Consider the following 15,000-nt stretch of genomic DNA (forward strand, 5'->3'; position numbering starts at 1 on the left):
AGATCACCATAAGGGACATACTCGATCAGCACCAACAGGGGGTCTACGAGAAATATTATGACGTTTATTCAACAGGCATTACCCGTGTTACGAGTTCGAATGTTTTGAGGACAGGTAGCTTGCAAACTAAACTGAACGCAGGGTTGTCGGAACAACAACAAGAAGATTTATTCCCAAGTGAACGTAGTTTCCACGAAGTAAAACTCTTAACAACACGTATTCGATAAACTTACACGGCCTCCGCTAACTTGAATAAACACTGCTTCTGTTATACTTGACTAAACACGGCTAATGCCAACTCTCTTCGCTTGTAAAAAACTAGTTACAAACTAGACCCTCCGTGAGGGTACACTGGGTTGCCTGTGGTACGTGCAGCCCCGGAGGTGGCTTAAGTTAGGGGGAAAAAAATACATCATTTTAAAGCTAAGAAAATAAGCTTTCCAACAGCATATAACTTATTTACAGAAAACTGAAACATTTTATAAAAGCGAAAGTTGAACGAAAAAATTTAAGAAAAATAACAGTAAAATATGTTTTCTAGGCAAAATTTGGTCATTTTAGCGTTGATTACGAATTTTTGGATGCAAAACTAATATTTTCTGCAATTTATCTGCCTTCTTAAACATAAATTCGACCGAAAACTGATAAGGCACGAATATTTTTAGATTTTTAGGAATAATAGATAACGTGGTTCAATGCGTAATGTGATAATGCGATAAAAGTGTCAAATTTGCGACCCATTGCTAACGGCAACGGAAGCGATCGCATTACGAATAATTAACCTCTGTTGCCAAAAACCACTCAAATAACCGGTCAGTGTAAAACGCAGACTGCAGACTGCAGACCAGGGATAAAATGCAGACTGAGGGTAAAATGCAGACTGCAGACTGTGGGTTAGTAAAATAATAATGAAAAAAGAGTTATAAGAGTGTTAGTAGCCGTTTGTACTTTCACACTGAAACCCCAACACAGCTCCCATCGCTTTGGTTGCCCCACCGCATGTTTTATCGAACTCTGTAAGAAAAGCTGTTTGAATCCTTGTTGTTGTTTGAAAAAGGACAGTTTCGTTAAGTGAGTTGCTTTTAGGCAAAGAAGTCACCACCCCGTAATTCATATGCCCAAGATACCGGGTTTTTGTAAGTTTCTTTTTCTGTCAAGTGTGATAAAGTTTGACAATGAAATGAGCGAAGTCAAAACAAAATCACAATCGCCCAACTCTTGTTTATGCAAAGTCAAAATTTACTCTCCAAGACGTGTACGACGTGATTTATCACCAGGTAATTCCATCATTTTGGAAATAGCAGCTACTTTATTATTCATCTGCGTCACAAGTTTTCACTGATTTTGGGGCTCATTTTGTTGAAACTCAAGCACGCTTCCAACAGGCCTGTGAACCCTTCCTGCTTACAGAGCAATACTAAAAAACTTCTCCCATATCACATTTGAACCTTAAGCTCGAAAATTCAATACACAACATGATATTATAATTCACAAAGGCAGAAAATACCACAGAATCCTTTTCCAGCGAAAATTTTATTGAAACAAACAACATATTTGCTCTTAGAGGCGAAAACCTCTTCCTATTTGATTGCGTGCGTGAAGACAAGAAACTCAATTGTGTCAAATTACCATGTATTTCAGGTAAATACTGCTCACTTTGATTTCGTCTCGACGAGCGATAGATTGTTGTCGAAGTCCAGTACTCGTCGCTTTTGAGATTCATGCCTAGTTTATCCAACTGACTTTCCATTATTGAGCTCCATAAGGGTATATTTTGTTTAAGGATCCACTAAAACGCCATTCGCGTTGCATGACTTTCGACGCCATTGCAGGCTAAGTTAATGATTCTACTGTGTCCACAAGAGAAATCTACGCAGTTCCACTACCCTCTCGATCCTAAGAAAATACGCGCAGAAGGCTCTATACACAAAGACACTACTTACCAGGGGAGTGACAGGCAAGACTTTTACCGACACGGAAAAAAAAAAAAAAAAAAAACGAAAAAAAAAAAAAAAAAGAAAACAAACAAACTAAACGTAGACCTCGACTGGGTTTGCCTTATAAGGCAACCCAGTAAAAACTCCGCTTGGATTCGTCTACTTATATACTCTCACAATAAGCTTCTAGAACTTTCTAAGACAGTAAACAATCAAATTATAGAAAGATTACAAAACACACCGATTTAGAAACGCTTACGCACGAACCTAAAACTAAACAAACTACGAACTCTCGCGATGCTTCTAGAAAGTAACGCTAGTCACGCAATGCTATTTTTCGTAACAACCCGGTCCTTTTGTTTGTCCACGAACAGTCCCCTCGTCTCCCTACTCTATGTTTGACTAGGTGTGCGATTCCGTCATGTTATGTTGCCTACGAGTGTTTTAATTTTAGGAAGATTTGACAAGTTTCACTGAATAAAGCAGAATAAAATTCAACTATTTCTATGAGTTTTCATTCGGAATGCTAAAATGCAGCAATTGACTACGGGCACTTCAGTATCTTCGTGATGTCAAGGGTTAGCTTTGCTTATAAAAAGAAATGACAAATCTGTTTTTAGGTCAACCGCAACATTCCATAATATCATTGTTGCACTTTATCCAACTAACTTCCCAAGCCATTGTTTACCGCAGCGTTTTATTGACCTAGTTTTATCTGCCTTGTGAAAGCTCTTAAGCTGATGATGGAATTCCTTTAAAAGCCGCTACAGTTAATTTAACAAACGTCTTTGATAAGTTGACAAGGGAAGTATGGACAACTAGTGACATAATATATCAAAAGCTTATTTAATAATTATTGATCGAAACAGCCTAACAGACCGTCGGAAAAATGTGGCAAGCAGCTGAGCGTTAACAAGCTAATAAAGCACTCTTCATTAATTTTGAATTTTTTATATAAAGCATAATAATAAAGCTTAGTTTCTTTTTCTAGAATGCTACCGTTCTCTATCGACTATTTAAATTTGAACCTTTGTTCCGACACACTTTCTGTGCAGTCAGTGCTCTTGAAGCCGTTCAATAAACTCACAGGTCGTGTTTTTTTCTGTTCTAAGATGAACTACTCGGCCTCGCCTCGTGGTTTAAAACCCGATAAAACACTTTTGCTCGGTTTTTAAACAGAACCGTAGACTGAACACTTCGCACTTCCGAATCGTCGTAAATGGGCTTCTCGTTACGATTGGAACTACTTTGTAATATCCTATTGTGATGCTGAGAAGAGATTTAGGTGGGAACCGTGTTTTGGTTTTGAACAAGTGAGCATTCATAGAGAGGAGTCGAGCTTTTCTTCTATAGCAGCAGCATCATTATTTAATCCATAGATGCATTTACCAGTTTCAGTGACGCATCCCAATAGTTTGATAACACGTGGATGAGGCTTGAGGGTCTTCATCAGCTCAAGTTCGGATTTCAAGTCTCTCTTGTCTGACGCAGGAGCGTTAGCTAAACCAAATAAACATGAAAAACGAAGGTAAAATTCGCATTAATTGTACCTTGTGTATCTGTCATCAAAGCTCATTCTCGTCGTCGTGCATTCGAGTTCAATTTCAAGTAATTGCCGAACATAAAGGCCTTAGAAATCGCAGAAAATCTCTCCCAAAGTACGCCGCAGCCATATTCGCGGATTACACACGTTTGTTCTCTACGCAACGAAGGACTGACCGTTTGTTCCTAAACCAAACCCATTAAGAAAAAAGAATTTTTACCTTTCAGCATTTTAACAGCCACAGTTTTTGTGCCAGAATGGAATGGAAAGTTCTTTGCCGTTCCTTTGGCAACCTGGCCAAAAGTACCTTTACCAATGATCTTCTCCACTTTGACGTCTTCTCGTGTTACTTCCCATGACCGTGTTCTTATATCAAGGGGTGCATATTCATCATTCCGAGGGGAGCTATTCGGGCTACTTGGTCCCATTTCATAATGGGTGGTCCCTTGTAAGGGCATGTATGCAGGTTCAATGGGGATTCTTAGCTGTTGATTAGAACTACTTGGTAGATCGTTAGTAGGATTCAGCTCTTCCATCGCCACTTCGTTCTGAAAGAAAAGAAGCCCCCGGGTTAAATTGCCTTCATAACCGTTAGTATACTTGAAGTTTGTTATTCTTCTGCCTGCAGGCAGTCGTAGCTCAGTTGGTTAATGCGCAGCTTTCAGAGCGAGAGGTCCCTGGCTCGATCCTCGGTGACTTTAACGTCAGTTTTGACTTTCCTCTGATCCGTGTAGCTTTAAATATCCTTCACCGTCGGCTTCCATTGATACCAGTTTCGTAACTTAAGGAACTACCGACATTAAATAAAGTGACTTCACCTTTACTTTACAATTACCAAAAGGAAATACTCTTATCATCACAACTGGGAGCAACTTAAGCAGTTAATTAAGAAACTCAAATACGGCAATGCGATTGCACTGAATTGCTCTAAAAAAAAAAAAAATAAAATAGAATAAAAATAAAAATAAAAATGAAAAAAATCTATATATGGGCAATCAAGCCATCTTAGAGCTGGTCAGCCTAAAGAGTCAACCATACCATATCTTACACAAGATGGATGAATAATTGGGAAATTTCTGAAACACATGTTTCTCTTGGCGAGCATGAACCCTTAGAGCAATTACAATGACACTTCAAAATGTCCTTCACCCGTTACAATAAGTAAGATAGATATAGGAAACGAGTACTTTGATTAACCTCGAAAATCCAGGTTTTTCTACGATGTGAAAAAATCAACTCAGGATTAAAAAAAAAAAAAGTATCAGTCTATTAAATCATTTTGCATTTTCGCTTTCAAAACTCACGTCATAGATTCTTCTACCTTGTATGACCTAACGACACATCGAGGAGTACGCAAATATGTTAGTTCTTCAAATTTAGCCTGCGTTTCTTATTACTATTTCTATCGCTGAGAACTGCCACACTGCTAACCTGTATTGGCTCAGATGCTCTAGATGTGTTCGAAGGCTTATAATTTGACAGTGAAGACGATAAGAAGGACATTGATATTGTTCTCCAAAAGCTATAGCGTTATTGTATCAGAGAGACAAATGAAATCTACTAGAGATACCGATTTAACAAGAGAGACCAAGAACCAAACGAATCTCTGGATGCTTACGTCACGGCATTGGCGAAGGCATGTAACTTCGGAGTGTTGGATAACAGTCTTACTAGAGACAGGATTGTCATTGGAGTAAGAGACCATCAAACTCGCAAGAAGATCCTGCAAGTCTCCAAACTCACATTGAAGGAATGCATTGATATCTGTAGATCCTACGAGACCTCAAGCCAACGATTGAAAGAAATTAATCAGGAGGATGCTGAGTCAGTGCCATTAGTCAGTCCAATGAAAAGAAACCTAGAGAAAATTAATTTGCTGCACGTTCTGCGACAAAATGCATGTCTGGAACAAGCTTAAATGTCCTGCATGGGGAAAGACCTGCTCTAATTGTGGAATTCAAAACACTTTGGAGTGGCCTGCAAAACCAAACCGCCTCCACCCAGTTCAGCCACATCCTCTAAACCTCCCACACTGAGACATGTTCGCAAGCCAGTACATGCAGTGGAGGATTCTGACTTTGACGAATATGTCGCTTGTGCTGATGTCAAGGAGCAAGTCTGTGGTGTGGAAAATCCTGATCGTAAAGACAAACTGCTTGCGGCAATGCTATTAAATGGTCATTGAGTCCCATTCCAACTGGACACTGGTGCAACAGTGAACATCTTACCTGAAGAGTCTTTCAAAGAAGTGTATGGTGAAGGCAGCCTATCCCTGCTGGACAAAGCAGACATAACTCGTTACGTACAACAAAACTGAGGAGAAGCCGATTGGCAAGAAACGTGTCCAAGTTGTGAATCCCAGAAATGGAAGAAAATACAGTATGGAGTTTGTAGCTGTAAAAGGAAAAGGCAAGCCTCTGATTGGCTTACGAGCTAGTGAGCAAATGCAACTCATCTCTGTGGTCCGACAAAACATCATGGCTATTCAGTCTGAAGAGCCTTTGCAGAGTACAACATCGTTTACAGCAGAATCTATTCACAAAGAACATGCTGATGTATTCAGGAGAGACGGAAAGTTAGATGGTGATCTCCACCTTGAAATTGACCCGAACCCAACAAGAAAGGTGCTAATCGCCATTAAAGAAAAGCTAAAAGAGGAACTGGATAGTTCGGAAGGACTTAACATCATCACACAAGTAAATGTTCCAACCTCCTGGATATCAGCAACTGTCGTCACTTTGAAGAAAAATGGTAATGTCCGACTGTGCGTGCACCCCAAACCACTCAACCAAGCCCTTAAACGCAACCACTACCCGCTGCCAACAATCGAGGATGTCCTTCATGAGCTAACAAATGCAAGGTGCATTACAGTGTTAGATGCCAAAAATGGGTTTTGGCACATGTCATTGGACGAGGACAGCAGTTACACAACTACATTTGGCACTCCGTGGGGAAGATAGAGATGGCTCCGAATGCCATTCGGAATCTCACCAGCCCCTGAAGATTTCCAGCGAAGACTGGATCAGGCATTAGCTGGACTGAACGGATGCAAAGCGATCGCTGATGACATCCTTGTATTAGGATGTGGAGTTAATGATGATGAAGCAGTAAGAGACCATGATAAAAAAAACTCATTGCTCTCCTTCAACGCTGCCGAGATAAAGGTGTAAAACTGAATAGGGAAAAACTGCAGCTAAGGCTTAAGGAAGTCACGTACATGGGCTATGTGCTCTCCGCTGATGGGCTACAACCTGACCCTGAAAAAGTCAAGGCAATCAGAGAGATGCCAACACCAACTGACAAACAGAGCATCCAACTCCTCTTAGGGATGACTAATTACCTACAGAAGTTTGCCCCGAGACTTTCAAAGATCACAAATCCCCTACGTGAGCTCACTAAAAACGACAACGAGTTCCTTTGGGATGACCAAGTTCATGGTGCAGCCCTGGAAGAGACAAAGAAGATCCTTTCTACAACTCCAGTCCTTAAATACTTTGATCCAGGTGCCACGCCCACACTACAGTGTGATGCCTCCATGCATGGCCTGGGAGCGTGTCTAATGCAAGACGGACATCCAGTCACGTACGCGTCCGGGTCCCTGACCCCCACAAAGGTTCAATATGCGCAAATCGAAAAGGAGCTATTGCCCATAGTATTCGCAATGGAGAAGTTTGAAACCTACCTGTAAGGTAGCAAAGTGCTGGTTGAATCTGATCACAAGCCCTTGAAAGCGATCTTCAAGAAAAGCCTCCTAAACGCACCCAAAAGGCTAAACGTTTGCTTCTTAGACTCCAACGCTACGAGTTTGAAGTTTCTTACAAAAGAGGAACCTCCCTGCTTTCGGCTGATCCCTGAGTGGTGCGTATGTGTCGCGTAAGGAAGTCACTGAGGATCAGGAAGACGTCATGAGAGTCTCAGAAACAAGGACTCCAATGGAGATAGAAGCAGAAGAAGTAAACATGCTGCAGTATGTTACAGTGAAAGATGAAACCCTCTGCCAAATCCAAAACCTTACTCAAGAAGATGCTATTGTCAAGACCCTCACTGGCGTCATCAAACAAGGCTGGCCAGAAAGTAAGCTCCGTCTACCACCGGAAGTTCAAGACTACTTCGTCCCCCTTGCTGGTTCGAATTAATTATACCTTCGTTCAACATAGGTAATGAAAGAAAAGTGAATCAAATCCGAAATCCGCGTTTGTGCAATCGCTTTCAAATGCAATGATCAAAGATGTCTCATCACAAGTGCCACTTGCGAGCTTATTAAACTGGTGTATTTTGATAAAATCCTCCACTCCGAAAGTATGAGAAAATGAGGGTACTTCTGGGTACTTCGAATTCTCTGCCAAAAATATCGTTTCACCATCGATCTACATGAATGAAGCCCATTTTTAGAAAAAAACTCCAATCCACAACTGTATAAATAACTTTATGCATGACCTCACTTCGTGTCAGTGATCAAATTGATGAGCATTGATGAATAAATATCAGAAATTAAATACAAATTGATGAAGTATTGACAGGCACAAATCACTCAATATTATAATCGACAAAACCTACGAAATAATCACGAAGAAGACCGTGTTTTTTATCAACCAAGCAAACCTTTTTGCAATTCCCGTTGGGACGAGATGCCGAAAAGACGTCTGGGATACTATTCATTCCTCCTTTGGAGATGAATATAAGTGGAGAATAAAATAGCGGAGTTAAGCGCGCGGAAGGCCCGCGTGCGAAGCACCATAGTTAACAAAATGGGGTGGTTTATACGAGAGGTAAAATTAGCCGCGGCTTGTACTAGCCGAGGCTTACATAAAACGCGAACACCCCGTTTAAATGGTACAAAATCGAAGTTTCCGGCTTACTCCATCCGCAGCTACAATGTAGCTCAAGCTGCGGCTTATCCTGGCCGAGGGGTTTGGGGCTGTGTTTGTCTTGGCCGCGGTTTACCTTAGACGGAAAAGTGTTCGTATAAATGTACTCAAGCGTTTTCCGAGGCTTGAACGGCTCCTGCCCATGCACTTGTTTTTGTTATTATAGCCCAGGCTTCCCTTTTTTGCTCCCGTCCATTCGCCTGAGAAAAAAGGCAAACGCGAGCAACAAATCACGTGTTGCAAAAGAAGGAGATCCAGCGAAAAAGTGAATATGGAGTGCCCCGGAAGACAAACAGCCTCTTACTATTTGTAGTAGTGGTACTGAAATTGCTTAGCAACCTGATAATTGCGTCACTTCAGCCACTGTAAGTTCTCCTGCACCCCGCAAGTGTTCGTTTACGACTTTACTGGATCGATACTGGATTACAGTATGGTATCCGTGGGCCGCAAGAAAAAAGGATAATCTTAAATATCTCACCTGGATCAAAACGCCACGAACTGAAATTTTCCCGTCTCTTGCGATAATATTAAATTGGCAAGTTCCAAACTGAAATATTTTTCTTGTAATTCGAAAAAAGGTGAACGTAATCACGAGCCCTTCGTCCGCGAATTTGGTCCTTGGTCAGCAGCGCAAAAAAAATACCTGTGAATCCCGATAATTTCTGTACGAACATGAAAATTTATTAATTCTTTATTATCCTTGATATATCTCAGCTACAGTCGTATTGGATGTCGTTGTGAGTATAGAATATGATTTTATTTTCAGTTGACCGTGTCCCAACACAAACTCCATTTCATTATAATACCGTATAGGTATTTTATACATACAAAAGAAGGTAACCCGTTCGTAAACATGTATAATGAAAATTTTGAAAATACTCAATTAAAGCAAAGACCTTTTCCATTTATGGAAGGTTTTCTTTATCTGCTTTGCGAGATTTAAGTTCTCTGGGGTCATAAGTAGTATAAGTCGCGGACCAAGGACTCCTAATTGTATGCGAAAATTGTTGATGTTCTTCATGAGTCGATAAAACAAAAGTTTAAAACTCTGCAGCAAATTCGTTCCCAACTGCAGAAAAAAGTTTATCTGTAAACCTGTTCTGCAAAAGACACGTTGCGTTCTATCTTTACACAAGCCAATGCAAGTAAACATGGCCATGTAAGTTACGGAGCCACATAAGTAGAGGCACTCTAGAAAGACAAATTAACACACCCGTCAACAAACTTGAATTCCGTACAATCGCCGATAACGTAAAAGCCGAAATTTCGTCATGTGAAAGAAGAATAGTCAAGAAATTATCGGACACAATTGTTTTTGGTGGTATTTTAGTTAACGAGGAAATAAATATCATGTTCGTAAAAGCCGTGGACCAAGGATCTCGCTGACAAAGGACACCATACTGTACATTTAAAACTTTAGTTTAATAATTTTTCTTCGCTTGTTTGCTTACTCGAGCCATTTATCTTGTAAAGTCGCAAATCTTGCTTCACAACAAATTAGACCAAAACAAAGAATCAAAGTAAATTACGTCATCATTGGACCAGTTGGCCGCGAACTTAACCTCAAACCATTTATTCGAGCATTTCGCGTCTTATATAAGCCACACTCGTATAAATGGCCTAGTTCGCGCCCTGTGTCAGTCTAAGCCGCGGCTAATTTTCCCTCGTATAAACGGCCCTAATATGGTAACTCATGGATGCGAGAAAATTTGGTTTTGGTCACCGTTTGACCGAACGTCCGTCCACCCCTCACTGGTCAATGTGACCAGTATCACGTGAACATATCACGGGCTCAAGTTTAGAGCTCATCGAGGAGGCAATACTCCAGCCGACACTCTAGCTAATTTACAGCATACATCTTTGATATTAGACATCAATGTTCTGGTCAATTGACACCTGTCAAAACAAGGTAGCCACTGACCAGTATCACGTGACCATATCGCGGGTTCAAGTTGGACCCTATCGAGGACAGCTGTTTCCTTTTTAAGTTGACCGCTGACCAGGGTGTTGTTATTGTAAAAAAAAAGAAAAGAAAAAAGAACGTTTGACGGTTGCTAATTTTTAATGTATGCACACTGACACCTCTTCACAGGAATATTTAATTAAGCTTCCCATTGGGTAATGGTGTTTTTCTTTTGTTATTCAAATTATTGTTTTTCGTTTCAATTTAAGTTTAAATAGCTTATTCTGTTGTACCTTTTTTATGTGTAACCTTCCGCGAGTGAAGAGAAGTTTTGTTTTACGTTGCGAAAAATAAAACAGGGACTGGTTGTTGACTGGATCGCAGACTTAAGCCAGGTCAGACCATCATACCTAAGCATAAATAAGGCTTACGTTTTCACGCTCTTTCTGTAGTTCGACGCGGCTACACGGCCATGTAGTCAGGGAGAAAGTGTAATCCCGTGGGAATCTTATGAAGAATGCAAGCGGAAAGTGTTCAGTGGACCCTACTGACTAAGAAAAACGTTGTCGCCAATTTTGTAATTCGCTCCAACGGTTTTTAGGGTGTAAATAAGCGATATGGTTAATAAGCATGAAAACGAGGCTAGAATATAAATTCATGATTTGTCGACTTTATTTGAATGCTATGCTTCTACGTCATGCTGATGAGGCCCAGCAAAGCCGAAACAGCTGTCCATGGCTGCTAATTGACCGGTTGAAATGGTTGTGCCCCTGCGTGATTTGTTTCCCTTACCGGGTTGGTGTCAGCGCGTGTCACCTTGCTTTGATTGTTGCTTTATTTGAATATCTCTCGTCCAAACTTAGTGACAATGTGGCATACAATGTCTGGGACATATCTACAAAAAGTAAGGGAGACAATCATTGCTCACTTGACTTAATCCTGGAAACGAGGCTACATCAAGAATTCCTGATTTCTTTGGGCATAGTCTCCCCATCTCATTATGACTTGAAAATATTTTCAGAATCAATACATGATTTGTACTTGAAAACTATAAGGTACATGTATTTTAAATAGGTATGTTTCATATCAGTGTCAAATTTTTCATCATCAACAGCATCATCATCGTCACTGTCATTTTCACAGCCCCCGAGGTTTTCATCCTGAACATTTTCGCAGATCTCGTCAGCGTCAGAGTAGGAGCAAACTTCTTTGCAGGTGAGCCCAGTTTTACAGCACTGGCAGCGGTTCGTGAAGCATCTTTGTTGAGAACAACCACATTTAATTTAACTAACCGGGTGATTGCTTCAGGTGAGGGTAGAACTTTTGTCGTGACAGGCATCCACTGATTGCTTTCCTTTTTCCATCCGTAGTTCTCGGATGATTGTAATGTGGAGTTTATGTTTTGTCGTTGTAACAAACCATAGCTTGGTAGTGTGATCGCAAAATTGCCTCATGCAACGGGTCTCGTGTTGGAGCCGGGAAGATTCTCTGATTGGACTTGCTTCTTTTTAAATAAATGCTATCTCAGCTCTGCTACTTTGCTAATCTTGGTATTTGTCTTGTAAAGTCGACAGACGAATTTCTCAATTCCCTCAACAACTTCTGAATTAGGTCCAATTAGTGCTATGTGCTAGAGATTCTCGACACATTAATAAAGTTCATCATCATAAATGCCGTCAGGAGATCCTTATCAGCATCGACGAATGCAATCTTTTTTTTTCCCCAGAAAAAACAAATACTAGTATTATCAGCACCACTGAAAGCGTGGAAAGAAGAGAGGGCTGCTGCTTTAGTAGGATCCAGTGCTTGAAAGATTGGCTTGAAATTTATTCTTCTGTGTCTTTGCCTTCTTCTGGTTATAGGGATGTCTTAGACACCTGTCTGGTATGTTAGCTACACCATGCTGATGAGGCCCAGCAAAACCAAAACAGCTGTCCATGATTGTGCGCATGCGTGATGTTGGTGTTTGTGTCACCTTGCTTTCTTGTTGTACAAAGATGGTGTTATGGCATAGATCTGGGTATCTTCTGAAGGAGAGAATGAAGACAGCTGTATCTGGAGAATAGGATCTGTATCTGGAGTTGCTTGGTCACCACATATCGCCAAAGATATTTCTGCCATTAAGTCTATCCAACGGAAAGCTGCCCGCTTTGTCTTTAATGACTACTCCCGCAACAGTAGCGTCTCTGCTATGCTAGCAGACCTGAACTGACAATCTCTCGAGGAACGCCGTATCATCAATGATTTGACGATGTTTTATAAGATCAATTTCAATTTTGCGAACATTTCTTTCCCAGCCGAAATAAACCTAGGTTTTCAGGAGATTACAGGTTAAATTTATGCCCCTGTCATCGTCAGTAAATGCATATAAATATTCGTTCTTCCCAAGAACAAGCCCGGTGTGGAACGGTCTTCCTTTTTCAGTGATACATGTATCATCTATCAACCATTTCAAAGCTAGTATTGTACTTAATTAATGTTACTTTGTTACTTTTCTGTTTTTATTAGCTAATTTGCTGTAATTTGCTAACCTAGTTAACAGTATATCTAGTTCAATGTATATTGTCGTTGTTTTGCTAGCCGTTGACCAACCATTGCCAGATTATTGTATTTATGGCAATTATGACAACTAAAGGAAAAACTAAAGAATCGGTTATCATAAGGGATTAAAAACCGAACTACGGATATCGATCAGATTTCCAGAATTTTCATGGGCTTGCCGGACACAGGCTATTTAACAATTATTCCATGAGCGCGCGTTGGATATGAGATGGTAAATAGCCAACGAGGCGCGTAGCGCCGAGTTGGCTATAACCAGTCTCATATCCATCAAGCGCAAATGGAATAATTGTTTTATTAAATTCCTTCAACTCCAAAAATTTGCAAGTACGAAATACGAGCGGAAAAAGCGAGCAAATCCGAGCGAAATCGAAAAAAACTTGATGAGAACTGATGCGATGTTGTGTAATACCTTGTTGTCAGACAGACGCAGGCTCATCACAAAAACATTTCTTGCCTTCTTGCGTACTTCTAAACGTCGGAATTGATCCAAACTTTCCAAACTTGACTTTATTCAAAAAGAAATTTGGCAGTCCGACGAAAACATTTTTAGTTTAGCAACGCTCAACGCAATCATTTACCATATAAGGTCAAACCGAGGTATATGAGCTGATAACCGAGATTGAGTGAACCAATCGGAGCACGCGAAATGCATTATCCGAGGTTTAGAATTTAATAATAGTTCATATACCTTCTGTACCTAATACAGTCAAGGAAAGCGTCATAAACATGACTATCATAGATATTATCTCATATTTTTCTTTACCCTGGCATTTTTTTAGTATCTAGGTGTAGCTAGTATCCTCAAGCATTTACCCTCCCAAGCATTTGAGATATGTCCAGGTTTGACCCTAATTAGATGCACGCGGATTTCAATAAGCGTCACGAAGTGTCCCCTTGCTCTTCTAGCCAACTTCAGCATCACTTGTGTCTCAGAATACAGACAATTTATGTCACAAAGTGTCAACCAAACGCTTCTATTTAAGTGAAGATTAACTGCTGAATTTACCCAAAGTTAAAAATAACGCTAACTTTACCCTTACCTTATTGTTGAAAATAGGTAGCAAATGCTTAGACTGAAAGGGACACTTTGTGTTGGATGTCAAAATTGGGCGTGCATCTTATTAGGGTCAAACCTGGACATAAGTGAAGCATTTACCCTCTTTTACGTCCCACAGGGTTATAAACTTTGGAAAGGTTATGAGACAGGACCTACGGTTTATCGTCCTAATCTGAGAAGACTAAAGAACTTAACCATTTGCAGATGTCAATACAATGGCAGCACTTTCTGCTCACTTAATTAAAAACCGTGAGTGTTGGTATGGCCGGAGTCTTGATCCCGCACAGTAGTTTGAGGCTAAACCAGCTGAGCCAACTGGTCGTCAGTATACTAACAAATGATTATATGCAATGCAAACTGCTAGTTGTGTTTGCTGCATTAACTGCTGAAAGCCATTACACTCATGCTTACCTTTCTTACGGATGGTGCCTACTACTTCAAAGGTACTTTTGCCCCGTTTTGTGATTATGCAGCAAATGTAGATCTTAACAAGTGTTATTGAAATCTAAAAAGAAAATTGGGTGTAACCACGCATTTTTCAAAGATAATTGATAAATAGTATTTGTAAAACACAATGTAGTGTATGGCGTTCTATCTCAAATTGAAGCTTAATTATCTCGCAGAAATGCTGGATTACCCCCAATTTTCTTTCTTGGATACCAAGAGTACTTACGAAGATCCACTTTCTCCGGATAGTTTTAAACCACGCAAAAATATTAAAGTATTGGTAAGCATCAATGATAGGAAACCCGAGTATCTCGAGATGCGCAGAAGGTATGCGCAATAACAATAGTAGGCTCCGTCCTTAAAAATAAGTAGCTCATCCCATCAGCGATTTGCCAAGCAAATTTCATTTAGCTGCCGTGACGTCACACTGGTTTAAGGTTTGACATCCGAGTCTTTGTAGTAAGCGTCAATCAATCTGCGGCTTTTTCTCAGATATCCCAGTGGGAAAATGTTCCCATCCTGGTTAGAGTTTTTGTCTCTGTCCTTGTGTGGGCCCATTTCCATCAGTAGGGCCAACGCTCACATGGTTCATATGTGGTAGAAATTTATCACTTCACATTACACTCTAGTCAGTTAAGTCTGTTGAAATATAAGTGCTACACGGCCAACGTTTGCAAAAACGT

At 40.4% G+C, this 15,000-nt stretch overlaps 1 protein-coding gene across 1 annotated transcript in view; it reads right to left on the reverse strand.

Moving 5' to 3' along the window:
- LOC138029770 (tyrosine-protein kinase receptor Tie-1-like) overlaps positions 1-4,022 on the reverse strand; it is a 556,173-nt gene extending 552,151 nt beyond the window's left edge. The window contains exons 1-3 of the mRNA XM_068877595.1: positions 3,701-4,022; positions 3,327-3,437; positions 1-43 (exon numbers count right to left, since the gene is read on the reverse strand). The exon at positions 1-43 is cut by the window's left edge and continues 148 nt beyond it. The gene's annotated coding sequence lies outside the window, so the exon portion shown is untranslated. The remainder of the gene's footprint in view (positions 44-3,326; positions 3,438-3,700) is intronic.
- Between the last annotated feature and the right edge of the window lie 10,978 nt (positions 4,023-15,000).

Source organism: Montipora capricornis, chromosome 13, assembly GCF_036669925.1.
Source record: "Montipora capricornis isolate CH-2021 chromosome 13, ASM3666992v2, whole genome shotgun sequence".
Lineage (NCBI taxonomy): Eukaryota > Metazoa > Cnidaria > Anthozoa > Scleractinia > Acroporidae > Montipora > Montipora capricornis.